Source organism: Podarcis gaigeae (assembly GCF_964106915.1).
Source record: "Podarcis gaigeae genome assembly, chromosome: 2".
In the NCBI taxonomy this organism is placed as follows: Eukaryota; Metazoa; Chordata; class Lepidosauria; order Squamata; family Lacertidae; genus Podarcis; species Podarcis gaigeae.
The window spans coordinates 109,966,243-109,983,346 of record NC_139679.1 but is presented as its reverse complement, the minus strand read 5'-3'; positions in this window follow the sequence as shown (position 1 = coordinate 109,983,346).

The following is a 17,104-nucleotide window of genomic DNA, read 5'->3' as shown; positions in this document are numbered from 1 at the left end:
ACTGCTGCCATTGTTAGGTCCACCCTGGAACGAAGGACAGAGAGAAGCCCAACTGCAATACAAGAGCCCTGCAGGACTGCCACTGTGTCTTACTCTCTGGCAGTTGCTGCCAGTACCTACCCACTTACTCCTGCGTATCCAGATGGAGGAGTGAGCCTCTGGGGTGAAGTCAAACTGTTTGAAGGTTGCAGCTCCTACTGTGGCTGCAGAGACCAATACGAGAGATACACATTTGTTGCAGCTGGAAAAGACGAAGGCGTCCAGTTATGCTCCTGCAGATGCACCATGGCCTTTCTTCTCTCTGCCCTCCTCCCAGAGGTCATTTCTCCTCTGGCCATTGCTATGAATACATGACCTGCCTGTCTGCCTCAAAGCACTGTGGTCATCTGCAAGGGATTCCCACATGTCAGGATTGACGTTGCCATTTGCAGACATCTTTGTAACGCAGTTGGTCTGCCAATGGTCCTGGTACCTGAAGCCCCATAGAGCATATCCTTGCAGATCCTGCCATCTTCGATCCTGCCATCTTCCATTGTGTGGCCATGACCAAGCCAGTGTAGACATTGCTGGCACAGGAGTGCAAACATGTTGGGAATGTGGACTTGGGAGAGCACGTTTGTTTGAAACTCTTTCCTGGTAGGATCCTCGTACCTACCGGACTGCCTCTCCTGGTATGCCCCGCGGATGACTTTAAGGTCCATAAGTAGCAACACCCTAGAGGTCCCGGGCCTTAAGGAAGTCAGATTAGCCTCAACCAGAGCCAGGGCCTTTTCAACTCTGGCTCCGGCCTGGTGGAACGCTCTGTCTCATAAGACCAGGGCCCTGCAGGATCTGATTTCTTTCCACAGGGCCTGTAAGACAGAGTTACTCTGCCTGGCCTTTGGCTTGGAATTAACTTGATCCCCTCCCCCTTTTTCTTTTTTTGCTTTCTCCTTCTGTGATGGAACTCCTATTTGGGGACTTTCCTGGCTTTTTTCTGGCCCATGTAGGACCAGTCTGGATAGTTAGCCTTGGTGAAGACTTGACGTTTTCATCACCAAAAAAGTTTTTGATTTGAGTTTCTACTGAAATGAGGCTGCATTTTAATGTTGTATTTTAATCAATTGTTTTTATATCTGGTGTTAGCCGCCCTGAGCCCGGTCTTGGCTGGGGTATAAATCAAATTTATTCTTATTATTATTTCCTGTCCGGCGACAATTCAAAATCTTCCTGACGCAACGCATGTGGAAGGCACTGAAGTGTCACTCCTGATGGTTACAAGTTCACGACTCACTTCCATAGAGCAACATGCTCAGCACACAAGCCTGGCAGAGCTTCTTCTTGGTGTTGGATGTTAGCATCACATTCCCCCAAACCCTTTTGGAGAGGTAAGCCATTGCCATAGCTGCCTTGCCAATAGGCTTGTCCAGTTCAGCCTCAAGGGAGAGATTGCTGGTTATGGTGGAACCCAGGTAGACAAAATCGTCTACCACCTCCAGCATGTGATCACCAATGGTGATGCTGGCGATGTCCTGACTCAGAATGTTGGTCTTCACCAGCCTGGTGGTAGGCCGAACTCCCTGCAGGCTTGGACAAAACGGCCGATGAGTCTCTGTAGAGTTTCCTCGGTGTGTGCTGTCAAGGCTGCGTCTTCTGCAAACAACCTCTCTCAGATGAGGACCTGCCACACCTTGGTCTTGGAGTGGAGACGTGCCAGGTTGGGCAGACTCCCATCACTCCTTGAATGGATGAACACACCATCTTCAGTTGAGCCGAAGGCATCTGAGAGCAATAGGGAGAAGAATATGCCAAAGAGAGATGAGGCGAGAACAGAGAGACCTTTTCAGCTGACAAGATCAAAGGCCTTTGTAAGTTCCAGGAAGGCGATGTAACCAGGATTGTCTCTGCTCTCAGCATTTTCTCCTGCAGCTGGCATCGTGAGAAAATCATGTTGATTGTTGACCTCCCAGCTCTAAAGCCACACTGTGGCTTAGAACAGATGCTGTCAGTGACTGTAGTCTGTTGATAACTACACAGGCAAAGGCTTTCCCTTACAGTGCTCAACAGGGAGATCTCAGCAGCGTTAGAAACTGAGATTTGAAAGCTAGGAGCTAAATGACACCATAGAGGTTATGGGAGCAAGAAGAGAATGTCTAGGCACGCTTTTAAAATAACAAGAATACAAAGCTGAAAATGAACTGCAGCTATTATGTTCAGTTTTCACATGATCTAGTCCTTCCCCTGCCCACCCCCCTTTAAGAGGGTTTCTTCTCCAGTTTTCAGAGAGTAGCTGGAAGTGGCGAGGCATAAAAAGGCCCTCCCTTCCTTCCACTCTGCAGTTTTAATCTGAATTCTTAGGCGCAGTACTGTGCCCAGAGCTCAGAAACTGCTCGCGCTAATGAAATTCCATGTCGCCAAACGCACCTAGAACAATGGGAGTTTTGAACACTGGTTGTCAGTCATGGTGGTCACCTTTGTTCTGGTAGAAGGTCACAAAGCTGGGGTTGCACATGTCTCGTGGCACAGATCCTTGTTCCCGACACCGCAAGAGGAGGGTGTACAGGTGTGTTTTGAGGGAGGAATCGAGGCCTTCTGTCAGCGCTTCTGCTGGGATTTTGTCCTGTCCTGGTGCTATGACAATAGCTATGAAATAAATAAAAACCCACATGCACGTTTAAGGGTGTTATTCAAGTAAATTTTGTTCAGAGTTAAGACCCATGGCTAAGTTAGGGCCATTAGTTTCAATAGGTGACCTAGACTGTGCTGTGATCATAAGAAGAATGATGATAATGATAACAACACGTTCATTCGACAACGCTGAGTTGAAAGAGGACATCGTGCTAGGGTGATGATGATGCAACAACAAAAGCATCCAGCATATTGTAAAATTAATGAATGTTAGAATGATGTTGGACAGAAATTAAGTGGTTTTCAGCTGTAATGCTTAAGAGACATGAAAAAAAAGGTTTAGAAACAAGTAAAAATTAATGGTGAGGATTTGCTGAACTAACAATTTGAATTGGATTTGAATTGGAATTGGAATACAAGAAAGGGAGGTATGAGGAGGTCTGGAAAATAAGTTAAAAGAAAATAAGTAATGGAAATTTAATTTGTTTTTAAATGTTTTTATTTTTGTATTTTTGTTATTTTTTATTTTTATTTTTACATTGTATTATCTTTGAAAACTTTAATAAATATTCTATAAAAAAAACAAAAAACAAAAAAGCATCCAGCAACATGCACAGGTTGCAATATTAATTCCACTGCTTCTACTACGATGGTGGTGATGTTGTTGCTAACACCACCTGCTCCAAATTACCGTACTTTTCTGTGTATAAGACAACCTTTTTCACCCAAAAATAAAGTATAAAATGGGGGGTGGGGTGTCTCCTTATACATTTTTTGACGTGTGACTGGTTGTTGCAGCGAGCAGGAGAGTGTCAGTAGTGATTGGGCAGGTGACTGGTGATTGCGGCAACGTCCGCAGTGTATTGGCTGGCGCTGCGTCAATCTGGAGTGCCTGGAGTCTGCTTTCACTGATTGAGCAGACGGTAGGTTGCTTTAGTGACACGCGTGATTGAAAGCGGCGCTCTGTAGGATGAGTGTTTTTTTGCTAACTGCCTCCCAAAGAAGCTATAGAAATGTTTGTGGTCCCCCCCCCCCCAAAAAAAAGCTCTGGGCTTCCTCTGCAAAAAAAAATTTAATATTGGCAATCTCCCCTCATTTTCTTAATTTTTAGTCTCCAAAAATAGGAGTTCATCTTATACATGGGGGCATCTAATACACGGGAAAATATGGTAAATGGGGAATTGAGCAACACACACACACACATTTAGGCTGCAATCCTAATCCTTGCTACTACAAAGATGACCACAATGATGATGATGATTTTGGTAAAATTTAACATCTCTTTCCAAGGAAAGGGAGATTGTGCAAAGGGAGAGAACAGAAGAAACATTGAGCAAGACACACACACCCTACCATTTCTCCAGAATTAATTCTCCTCCTCCACAATTATCAACACATGAAGTATTCTGGCATAAGTGGGGGCAGGATTCAATGCTAATTCTACTCTGAGTAAACCTATTGAAATTAATAGACCTAATCAACTTGGGTTCATTGATTCCGCAAAGCAGTTAAGTTGAACGCCAGCTTGAAGACTCCAAATTTAAACGAAAATCTCCCAACTCAAATGCAAAGAAAACTGTAGAGGATAGTTAGCAATGTCAACAGAAATCCCCCAAAATTGGGACCAGTAGAGCAGATGGCAGAGAGGCGGACACTAGTTTACTTATTTATTGAATTTATATACCGCCCTATACCTGGAGGTCTCAGGGCGGTTCACAAAATAAAATCCAAATATAAAACCACAAAATACATAATCAAAATAAAAACAACGCAACCCCGCCCCCCAAAAAAACCACACACATTTTCAATTGACATAGGATGTCAATCAAATCAACCAAGTGTGGTTAAAAAGTAAAGTTTCTGCCTGGCGCCTAAAGGTATATAATGAAGGTACCGGGTTAACTTCGCTGAGGAGAGCACTCCATAGACCGGGAGCCATTGCAGAGAAGGCTCGTTCTTTTGTTGCCACCCTCCGGACCTCTTGAGGAGGAGGCACACAGAGAAGGGCCTCAGAAGTTGATCTCAGGGTCCGGGTAGGTTCATATGGAAAAAGGTGATCCTCAAGGTATTGTGGTCCTGAGCTATTTATAGGTCAAAACCAGCACTTTGAATTAGGCCCGGAAACGAATTGGTAGCCTGTGCAGTCGTACCAGGATCAGTGTAATATCCTCAAACTGTTCTGCTCTGGTGAGCAACCTGGTCGCTGAATTCTGCATTAGCTGAACCGCCTTCAGAGGCAGTCCTAGGCATAACACATTGCAGTAATCGAACCTTGAGGTTACCAGAGCATAGACAATAGTAGTTAGGCTATCCCTGTCCAGATAGGGGCGTAGCTGGGTCACCATCCGAAGCATAGCTGTCAACTTTTCCCTTTTCTTGTGAGGAATCCTATTCGGAATAAGGGAATTTCCCTTCAAAAAAGGGAAATGTTGACAGCTATGATCTGAAGCTGAAGGAAGGCACTCTGGGCTACTGAGGCTACCTGAGCCCCGAGCAACAGCAAAGGATCCAGGAGGAACCCCAGGCTACAAAACTGCTCCTCCAAAGGAAGTGTAACCCCATCAAGAACAGGCGATCTCCCACCCATCTGGTCTAGGGAACCACCCACTAACAGTGCCTCAGTCTTATCTGGATTGAGTTTCAATTTGCTGGCTCTCATCCAGTCCGTTACCGAGGCAAGGCACTGGTCCAGTACTTTCACTACCTCACCTGCAGATGCAAAGGAGAAATACAGTGGTGCCCCACAAGACGAATGCCTCGGAAGACGAAAAACTCGCAAAACGAAAGGGTTTTTCGTTTTTTGAGTTGCTTCGCAGGACGGATTTACCTATGGTCTTGCAGGTTTGTTTACTTTGTCTTGCGAGTTTCATTCCTTTTTCTTAAAACCGTGCATTCACTTCGAGGAGCAACTCATAGCACGCGGTGTGGTAGCGTTTTTTGAGGTTTTTGAAGACTTTGGTGCTTTTTGAAGCTTTTCCAAAGTCCGTGCTTCGCAAGACAAAAAAATCGCAAGGCGAAAAAACTCGCAGAACGAATTAATTTCGTCTTGCGAGGCACCACTGTACGAGCTGAGTGTCATCAGCATACTGCTGACAACGTACTCCAAACCTCCAGATAACCCCACCCAGTGGTGTCCTGTAGATGTTAAACAACATGGGGGGATAGGATTGAGCCCTGAGGAACCCCAAATCGAAGGTTCCATGGGGCTGAAAAGCATTCCCCAAGCAATACCCTCTTGGAACGACCATCCAAGTAGGACTGGAACCACTGCAAAGCGGTGCCACCTACTCCTAGTTCGGAGAGTTGCTCCAGAATGGTCGATGGTATAATTTACGGTCTGCTTCAAAGCAGTTTTAGAAGCAAGAAGACCCTCTCTTGGGCTCAAGAGAGTGAAACACATTGCACTGGACTTAAGCGTATGTAACCTGGTACCTCAGGTTACATACTGTCAGAGCTGCCTCTAGGTCCCAGCTCACAGAGGACCAACGCCCGGTTGATGTAATGTACAAAAGTCTTTATTGAAGTTTAGTTTCCATTTCAAACCCCAGAACGTCTTGACTCTAGATCGGCGAAGTCCCCTCTGAGTCACTATCCCTTCCGCACCAGTTTAAGATCCTAGCCCGGCTCCACCTCCTGCGCTGTTCCTTCCTCCTCTGGGTCCTTCTGCCCCCTGGGGTTTCCTCCTTCCTGGACTCTTCTGACGCTGACCCCCCTGAGTCTTGCCCTTCCTTCCGGCGGGCTTTAGGACCTGGCTCCCTATCCGGGCTACCTGTTGTGCCGCTCGCCTGTACATTTGAACTTGGCGCGCGCGCCCAGCCTGTGACTTTCCTCTTGACCGTTTCCCCGCTCTCCGATGGAGGCGTGGTCAATCCTGACTCATCTCCTCTCTCTGGTGGTGAGAACACTGGTCCCGATGCCTGGGACTCCTCCCCCCCACTGCGCTCTGGTGGGGAAGCTGGTCCTGATTTCCAACTGCTGCTCAGGGAGTCCCCGCTGGCCCCTTCCTTCTGGGGTTTCCCCCTTGGCACCCCCCTTGCCCTGGCCATCGGCGCTCCTTTCTGTGAATCTTCCGATTCGCTGGAGAGACTCGTGGAATCTCTCTGACCACTGTCACTACCTACACCCCCCTCGGATTCCTCCTCACTCTCCATTTGCTCCATCTCCTGTGTCTCTGCTCCTGAACCCCTGACACATACGCTTCAGGTTAAAGACTCCGCTAACCCAGAAATAGTACCTTGGGTTAAGAACTTTGCTTCAGGATGAGAACAGAAATCGCGCAGCAACGGTGCAGCGGCAGCAGGAGGCCCCATTAGCTAAAGTGGTGCTTCAGGTTAAGAACAGTTTCAGGTTAAGAACGGACCTCTGGAACGAATTAAGTACTTAACCCGAGGTACCACTGTATATGTATGATACTGCTGGTCATAGTTGCCATCCTGCAATTAAAGAGCCATCTTCAAAGTCTTATGTGTGGCATTTACTTCATCACTAGGTCTTTGAGGGTGAAGCCGCTCTATTGCTCTGCATGACTCAGAATACAACGCAAGAATGATCCTGTTGAAACAAAATTTTATTTCCAAGTTTTTACATAGCGTAGTACTTGAGATCGGATGGGAAGCTATTTCCCCATCATCGCTTCACCTCAAGTTCCAATGGGAAGGAGTTCAACAAAATCTCCTGGTCTCCAACAATTCCTAAGTGGAGACACCCCTCCAGGTGGAAAATGAACCTCAAGCTATGGAGATGGTGGGAGAAAAGAAATGCAGGCCGTGGTATTCACTAGGCCACTATGGGCTGCCGCCCCTCTCTTACTGGTGCCTCAAAGCGAGTTGCGCTATAAAAGAGGGCCGTTATCACTGAACTCAAATCACCTGAGCCATTCAAGTCCACAGTTAGGTTTTGGTTTCCAAACAATCCAGAGTCCTTTCTCCACAGTCAATAATCGTATTAAGCACATTTGACACTTCTGCCCCGACTTGGGGCTTATGCGTTTGCTACCAAGCCACAGTTGCCTGCCTGACTGGGAAGAGTTCATTGCCCCTTCTTCCCTTTAGATTTGGTGCCTGCTGTCGTCTCCTCAGAGGCATGGCTGTGAGGTCCAGAACTTGCAGGTGGTGTTGCCTTTTCTGCTCAGGAGGCCTTGGGGGGCTGTTGCACTGAGCTGGGGGTCTGGCCTGAAGCTGGACACAAGGAAAGAAAAACAGCCCAAGGTGATTCCGTTGAAGCTTCTTCCTAAAAATATTTTCCACAGCTACATTCTCCACACCTAGTTTGGGCCTCCAAACATTTGCTGCCCACATCTTCACTCCCCTTCAACTTTCTCAAGACCCTTAAAATGGCTGCCACTGCAACAATTGCCCCCTCTTTGTCTGTGCAAAATTCCTTCCCTTTGTATGGAAACTTTCCAAACGTTTCCCTATCATATTTTCCCAACAACTTAAGCCCTTTATTCAAGAGAATTATGAGAAGGCATTGGGGCTTAAGCACTGGCTTAAGATCAGCTGGAAAAGCGTTTACTATACTTCCATCAACAGGTGCATTTCATTTTATGACAGCCCAAGGCAGGGCCTTCTTTGCCATGGCGCCCTGGATATGGAACTCCCTGCCACTGGAGATACAGCTGACCCCTCCCCCCCCAAGGAACAGCTTTCAGAAAAGGGCAGATTAAACGATGGGTTGTTTTGCTCTTCCTTATCATGTTTTGTTTTGTTTTAATAATATGACAATGCTTGCTGGTCCATCAGGCCCATGTTCCCTGGGACAGCTGGTGGCAACGAAAGGAAACCTAGAGGCCCCAGGCGGTAATTCATGGAGACCACAATGACATTCTCTGCAGCAGCTAGGAATTCCGCATCGTATATCACTAAGGAGCTTGTGCCAATAAAATAGGCCCCGCCATAGATCCAGACAAGGACAGCGGCTGGCTTGGAGGGCCGAGGATGGGGCACCCAGACGTTGAGGTACAGACAGTCCTCTGAGAGGGGCGTGTTGGCCATCCATGTTTCGGCATCTGGAGTGCCGGAAATAACTATCTGGGGGCAGGAATTGCTGAAGTTGGTGGCCTCCAAGACCTGGCTCCATGGCTGATGAGGAACGGGCTTCTGGAAGCGCAGCTTGCCTACCGGGGGCTCAGCATAGGGGATGCCTAAAAAGGCCGTGACGTTGCCAGAGCCAGACGTGAGATGCTTCCCCCGGACTGAGCCACTGCTGGTCACCACCACCAAGTCATCTTCAGTGCCAGAGCTTGATTCCACCAGCGAAAGGATGAGGCACAAGAGCCAAGGAAGGAGATGGGGGGCCATTGCAGCAGCTGAAAGGGAAACGTCCCAGAAATTGCAGAATACATAGAACACGATATTTCAGAAGGAGAGTCCTGTTGGATCAGTCGGCTGGCCCATCTAGATCAGGATGCCCATGGGAAGCTCAAAAATAGGATCTGAGCACAACAGCACTCTTCCTACTTGTGGTTCCCATAACACCTCTGAATAGCCGAAGTGGATTTTTTTATTTTAAAGCCTAGTTTTGGTTTTGAAGGACAGCTAGCTTGAAAGTTAAGAGCAGGGGAGTTGGAACCTATTCTTCCTCTGGAGGGCCGCAATCCCTCAGTGGTAATCTTCCAGGGGCCACCAGCAGTGATCAGGGCTGGAGCCAAAAGTAAGCAGGGTGTCTCTCCATCTCCCTTTCTGCAATCCCCAACCCTGCTTCCTCTCCTTGCCACCCACACTAAGGGAAGGGCTGTAGCTCAATGATAAGAGCATCCTAGGTTCAATGGCCAGCATCTTCAGGTAGACCTGGGAAGGACTCCTGTTAGAGCCCCTGGGCAGCTTTTGCCTGTCCATGTAACTTAGGCAAGACTAAGCTAAATGGACCAACCGTGCCACATCCTCTTGGCGAGATTTCTCCCATCACCTGAGGCAGGTGTGCCCAAGACAGCACAGACTCACCTCTCTCTCTTTTTCCTGGTGGGTTTTATTTTTTTATCGTTCTCCGCGTGTTCGGTGTCTCCCTTGCTCCCCTGGAAAGGGATGTGAGGGACTGGTTGCAATGATTTCAAGAACAGTGATTCATCAAGTTATGTACACAGAGTGGGAGGAGACTACAGAACAAATGAAATGTTGGAAAAGGGTTGTTCTAGGTGAAGTGGGGCGGTTGCGAAAGGGAAGTTTTTAATGTGTAACATTTTAATGTATTTTTAATCTTTGTTGGAAGCTGCCCAGAGTGGCTGGGGAAACCCAGCCAGATGGGCGGTGTACAAATTATTATTATTATTATTATTATTATTAATAATAATAATAATAATAATAATAATTTGTGTGCAAGAGTTCTCTGCCACAAGGCATGAGATCCTTTTGTACACAAGTGCAAAGATGCAAGACTGTATTGGGAAGTTTTTAATGTTTGATGTTTCGGAGTGTGTGTGTGTCCTGCATGGAGATATTCCTCTCTGGCAAATTTACCCCTCCTTTCCTGAAGTTTGTACTTTACTACTTTTTATTAGCTGTTTTACAATTCATATGTATTTATTATCTAAACTTCACTATCATTAAATCTTCCAGTAACTGCTTATATTTCAAATCCTGCCTGCAACTACATGTCTGGGTGATACTTTGACAGATAATCCATCAGTGGTTTCCATTCTTCCTTAAACATTTCGTCATTATGCCTTCTTAGTTTGCCAATTAATTTAGCCATTTCAACGTAGTCCATCGGTTTCATACACCATTCCTCTGATGTTTTATTATGTTTTATTATGTGTTGGAACTGACCAGAATGGCAGGGGGAACCCTATCAGAGGGGTGAAGGTGATGATGATGATGATTGCTGAGCACCATGCCAGATTTGATGGGAGTGCATAAGCTGCTTTTGTTCCATACTGTTTTCAGTTAAGAGCTGCCTCTTTCACAACATTTGAACTGCTGCCATTGTTAGGTCCACCCTGGAACGAAGGACAGAGAGAAGCCCAACTGCAATACAAGAGCCCTGCAGGACTGCCACTGTGTCTTACTCTCTGGCAGTTGCTGCCAGTACCTACCCACTTACTCCTGCGTATCCAGATGGAGGAGTGAGCCTCTGGGGTGAAGTCAAACTGTTTGAAGGTTGCAGCTCCTACTGTGGCTGCAGAGACCAATACGAGAGATACACATTTGTTGCAGCTGGAAAAGACGAAGGCGTCCAGTTATGCTCCTGCAGATGCACCATGGCCTTTCTTCTCTCTGCCCTCCTCCCAGAGGTCATTTCTCCTCTGGCCATTGCTATGAATACATGACCTGCCTGTCTGCCTCAAAGCACTGTGGTCATCTGCAAGGGATTCCCACATGTCAGGATTGACGTTGCCATTTGCAGACATCTTTGTAACGCAGTTGGTCTGCCAATGGTCCTGGTACCTGAAGCCCCATAGAGCATATCCTTGCAGATCCTGCCATCTTCGATCCTGCCATCTTCCATTGTGTGGCCATGACCAAGCCAGTGTAGACATTGCTGGCACAGGAGTGCAAACATGTTGGGAATGTGGACTTGGGAGAGCACGTTTGTTTGAAACTCTTTCCTGGTAGGATCCTCGTACCTACCGGACTGCCTCTCCTGGTATGCCCCGCGGATGACTTTAAGGTCCATAAGTAGCAACACCCTAGAGGTCCCGGGCCTTAAGGAAGTCAGATTAGCCTCAACCAGAGCCAGGGCCTTTTCAACTCTGGCTCCGGCCTGGTGGAACGCTCTGTCTCATAAGACCAGGGCCCTGCAGGATCTGATTTCTTTCCACAGGGCCTGTAAGACAGAGTTACTCTGCCTGGCCTTTGGCTTGGAATTAACTTGATCCCCTCCCCCTTTTTCTTTTTTTGCTTTCTCCTTCTGTGATGGAACTCCTATTTGGGGACTTTCCTGGCTTTTTTCTGGCCCATGTAGGACCAGTCTGGATAGTTAGCCTTGGTGAAGACTTGACGTTTTCATCACCAAAAAAGTTTTTGATTTGAGTTTCTACTGAAATGAGGCTGCATTTTAATGTTGTATTTTAATCAATTGTTTTTATATCTGGTGTTAGCCGCCCTGAGCCCGGTCTTGGCTGGGGTATAAATCAAATTTATTCTTATTATTATTTCCTGTCCGGCGACAATTCAAAATCTTCCTGACGCAACGCATGTGGAAGGCACTGAAGTGTCACTCCTGATGGTTACAAGTTCACGACTCACTTCCATAGAGCAACATGCTCAGCACACAAGCCTGGCAGAGCTTCTTCTTGGTGTTGGATGTTAGCATCACATTCCCCCAAACCCTTTTGGAGAGGTAAGCCATTGCCATAGCTGCCTTGCCAATAGGCTTGTCCAGTTCAGCCTCAAGGGAGAGATTGCTGGTTATGGTGGAACCCAGGTAGACAAAATCGTCTACCACCTCCAGCATGTGATCACCAATGGTGATGCTGGCGATGTCCTGACTCAGAATGTTGGTCTTCACCAGCCTGGTGGTAGGCCGAACTCCCTGCAGGCTTGGACAAAACGGCCGATGAGTCTCTGTAGAGTTTCCTCGGTGTGTGCTGTCAAGGCTGCGTCTTCTGCAAACAACCTCTCTCAGATGAGGACCTGCCACACCTTGGTCTTGGAGTGGAGACGTGCCAGGTTGGGCAGACTCCCATCACTCCTTGAATGGATGAACACACCATCTTCAGTTGAGCCGAAGGCATCTGAGAGCAATAGGGAGAAGAATATGCCAAAGAGAGATGAGGCGAGAACAGAGAGACCTTTTCAGCTGACAAGATCAAAGGCCTTTGTAAGTTCCAGGAAGGCGATGTAACCAGGATTGTCTCTGCTCTCAGCATTTTCTCCTGCAGCTGGCATTGTGAGAAAATCATGTTGATTGTTGACCTCCCAGCTCTAAAGCCACACTGTGGCTTAGAACAGATGCTGTCAGTGACTGTAGTCTGTTGATAACTACACAGGCAAAGGCTTTCCCTTACAGTGCTCAACAGGGAGATCTCAGCAGCGTTAGAAACTGAGATTTGAAAGCTAGGAGCTAAATGACACCATAGAGGTTATGGGAGCAAGAAGAGAATGTCTAGGCACGCTTTTAAAATAACAAGAATACAAAGCTGAAAATGAACTGCAGCTATTATGTTCAGTTTTCACATGATCTAGTCCTTCCCCTGCCCACCCCCCTTTAAGAGGGTTTCTTCTCCAGTTTTCAGAGAGTAGCTGGAAGTGGCGAGGCATAAAAAGGCCCTCCCTTCCTTCCACTCTGCAGTTTTAATCTGAATTCTTAGGCGCAGTACTGTGCCCAGAGCTCAGAAACTGCTCGCGCTAATGAAATTCCATGTCGCCAAACGCACCTAGAACAATGGGAGTTTTGAACACTGGTTGTCAGTCATGGTGGTCACCTTTGTTCTGGTAGAAGGTCACAAAGCTGGGGTTGCACATGTCTCGTGGCACAGATCCTTGTTCCCGACACCGCAAGAGGAGGGTGTACAGGTGTGTTTTGAGGGAGGAATCGAGGCCTTCTGTCAGCGCTTCTGCTGGGATTTTGTCCTGTCCTGGTGCTATGACAATAGCTATGAAATAAATAAAAACCCACATGCACGTTTAAGGGTGTTATTCAAGTAAATTTTGTTCAGAGTTAAGACCCATGGCTAAGTTAGGGCCATTAGTTTCAATAGGTGACCTAGACTGTGCTGTGATCATAAGAAGAATGATGATAATGATAACAACACGTTCATTCGACAACGCTGAGTTGAAAGAGGACATCGTGCTAGGGTGATGATGATGCAACAACAAAAGCATCCAGCATATTGTAAAATTAATGAATGTTAGAATGATGTTGGACAGAAATTAAGTGGTTTTCAGCTGTAATGCTTAAGAGACATGAAAAAAAAGGTTTAGAAACAAGTAAAAATTAATGGTGAGGATTTGCTGAACTAACAATTTGAATTGGATTTGAATTGGAATTGGAATACAAGAAAGGGAGGTATGAGGAGGTCTGGAAAATAAGTTAAAAGAAAATAAGTAATGGAAATTTAATTTGTTTTTAAATGTTTTTATTTTTGTATTTTTGTTATTTTTTATTTTTATTTTTACATTGTATTATCTTTGAAAACTTTAATAAATATTCTATAAAAAAAACAAAAAACAAAAAAGCATCCAGCAACATGCACAGGTTGCAATATTAATTCCACTGCTTCTACTACGATGGTGGTGATGTTGTTGCTAACACCACCTGCTCCAAATTACCGTACTTTTCTGTGTATAAGACAACCTTTTTCACCCAAAAATAAAGTATAAAATGGGGGGTGGGGTGTCTCCTTATACATTTTTTGACGTGTGACTGGTTGTTGCAGCGAGCAGGAGAGTGTCAGTAGTGATTGGGCAGGTGACTGGTGATTGCGGCAACGTCCGCAGTGTATTGGCTGGCGCTGCGTCAATCTGGAGTGCCTGGAGTCTGCTTTCACTGATTGAGCAGACGGTAGGTTGCTTTAGTGACACGCGTGATTGAAAGCGGCGCTCTGTAGGATGAGTGTTTTTTTGCTAACTGCCTCCCAAAGAAGCTATAGAAATGTTTGTGGTCCCCCCCCCCCCAAAGCTCTGGGCTTCCTCTGCAAAAAAAAAATTAATATTGGCAATCTCCCCTCATTTTCTTAATTTTTAGTCTCCAAAAATAGGAGTTCATCTTATACATGGGGGCATCTAATACACGGGAAAATATGGTAAATGGGGAATTGAGCAACACACACACACACATTTAGGCTGCAATCCTAATCCTTGCTACTACAAAGATGACCACAATGATGATGATGATTTTGGTAAAATTTAACATCTCTTTCCAAGGAAAGGGAGATTGTGCAAAGGGAGAGAACAGAAGAAACATTGAGCAAGACACACACACCCTACCATTTCTCCAGAATTAATTCTCCTCCTCCACAATTATCAACACATGAAGTATTCTGGCATAAGTGGGGGCAGGATTCAATGCTAATTCTACTCTGAGTAAACCTATTGAAATTAATAGACCTAATCAACTTGGGTTCATTGATTCCGCAAAGCAGTTAAGTTGAACGCCAGCTTGAAGACTCCAAATTTAAACGAAAATCTCCCAACTCAAATGCAAAGAAAACTGTAGAGGATAGTTAGCAATGTCAACAGAAATCCCCCAAAATTGGGACCAGTAGAGCAGATGGCAGAGAGGCGGACACTAGTTTACTTATTTATTGAATTTATATACCGCCCTATACCTGGAGGTCTCAGGGCGGTTCACAAAATAAAATCCAAATATAAAACCACAAAATACATAATCAAAATAAAAACAACGCAACCCCGCCCCCCAAAAAAACCACACACATTTTCAATTGACATAGGATGTCAATCAAATCAACCAAGTGTGGTTAAAAAGTAAAGTTTCTGCCTGGCGCCTAAAGGTATATAATGAAGGTACCGGGTTAACTTCGCTGAGGAGAGCACTCCATAGACCGGGAGCCATTGCAGAGAAGGCTCGTTCTTTTGTTGCCACCCTCCGGACCTCTTGAGGAGGAGGCACACAGAGAAGGGCCTCAGAAGTTGATCTCAGGGTCCGGGTAGGTTCATATGGAAAAAGGTGATCCTCAAGGTATTGTGGTCCTGAGCTATTTATAGGTCAAAACCAGCACTTTGAATTAGGCCCGGAAACGAATTGGTAGCCTGTGCAGTCGTACCAGGATCAGTGTAATATCCTCAAACTGTTCTGCTCTGGTGAGCAACCTGGTCGCTGAATTCTGCATTAGCTGAACCGCCTTCAGAGGCAGTCCTAGGCATAACACATTGCAGTAATCGAACCTTGAGGTTACCAGAGCATAGACAATAGTAGTTAGGCTATCCCTGTCCAGATAGGGGCGTAGCTGGGTCACCATCCGAAGCATAGCTGTCAACTTTTCCCTTTTCTTGTGAGGAATCCTATTCGGAATAAGGGAATTTCCCTTCAAAAAAGGGAAATGTTGACAGCTATGATCTGAAGCTGAAGGAAGGCACTCTGGGCTACTGAGGCTACCTGAGCCCCGAGCAACAGCAAAGGATCCAGGAGGAACCCCAGGCTACAAAACTGCTCCTCCAAAGGAAGTGTAACCCCATCAAGAACAGGCGATCTCCCACCCATCTGGTCTAGGGAACCACCCACTAACAGTGCCTCAGTCTTATCTGGATTGAGTTTCAATTTGCTGGCTCTCATCCAGTCCGTTACCGAGGCAAGGCACTGGTCCAGTACTTTCACTACCTCACCTGCAGATGCAAAGGAGAAATACAGTGGTGCCCCACAAGACGAATGCCTCGGAAGACGAAAAACTCGCAAAACGAAAGGGTTTTTCGTTTTTTGAGTTGCTTCGCAGGACAGATTTACCTATGGTCTTGCAGGTTTGTTTACTTTGTCTTGCGAGTTTCATTCCTTTTTCTTAAAACCGTGCATTCACTTCGAGGAGCAACTCATAGCACGCGGTGTGGTAGCGTTTTTTGAGGTTTTTGAAGACTTTGGTGCTTTTTGAAGCTTTTCCAAAGTCCGTGCTTCGCAAGACAAAAAAATCGCAAGGCGAAAAAACTCGCAGAACGAATTAATTTCGTCTTGCGAGGCACCACTGTACGAGCTGAGTGTCATCAGCATACTGCTGACAACGTACTCCAAACCTCCAGATAACCCCACCCAGTGGTGTCCTGTAGATGTTAAACAACATGGGGGGATAGGATTGAGCCCTGAGGAACCCCAAATCGAAGGTTCCATGGGGCTGAAAAGCATTCCCCAAGCAATACCCTCTTGGAACGACCATCCAAGTAGGACTGGAACCACTGCAAAGCGGTGCCACCTACTCCTAGTTCGGAGAGTTGCTCCAGAATGGTCGATGGTATAATTTATGGTCTGCTTCAAAGCAGTTTTAGAAGCAAGAAGACCCTCTCTTGGGCTCAAGAGAGTGAAACACATTGCACTGGACTTAAGCGTATGTAACCTGGTACCTCAGGTTACATACTGTCAGAGCTGCCTCTAGGTCCCAGCTCACAGAGGACCAACGCCCGGTTGATGTAATGTACAAAAGTCTTTATTGAAGTTTAGTTTCCATTTCAAACCCCAGAACGTCTTGACTCTAGATCGGCGAAGTCCCCTCTGAGTCACTATCCCTTCCGCACCAGTTTAAGATCCTAGCCCGGCTCCACCTCCTGCGCTGTTCCTTCCTCCTCTGGGTCCTTCTGCCCCCTGGGGTTTCCTCCTTCCTGGACTCTTCTGACGCTGACCCCCCTGAGTCTTGCCCTTCCTTCCGGCGGGCTTTAGGACCTGGCTCCCTATCCGGGCTACCTGTTGTGCCGCTCGCCTGTACATTTGAACTTGGCGCGCGCGCGCCCAGCCTGTGACTTTCCTCTTGACCGTTTCCCCGCTCTCCGATGGAGGCGTGGTCAATCCTGACTCATCTCCTCTCTCTGGTGGTGAGAACACTGGTCCCGATGCCTGGGACTCCTCGCCCCCACTGCGCTCTGGTGGGGAAGCTGGTCCTGATTTCCAACTGCTGCTCAGG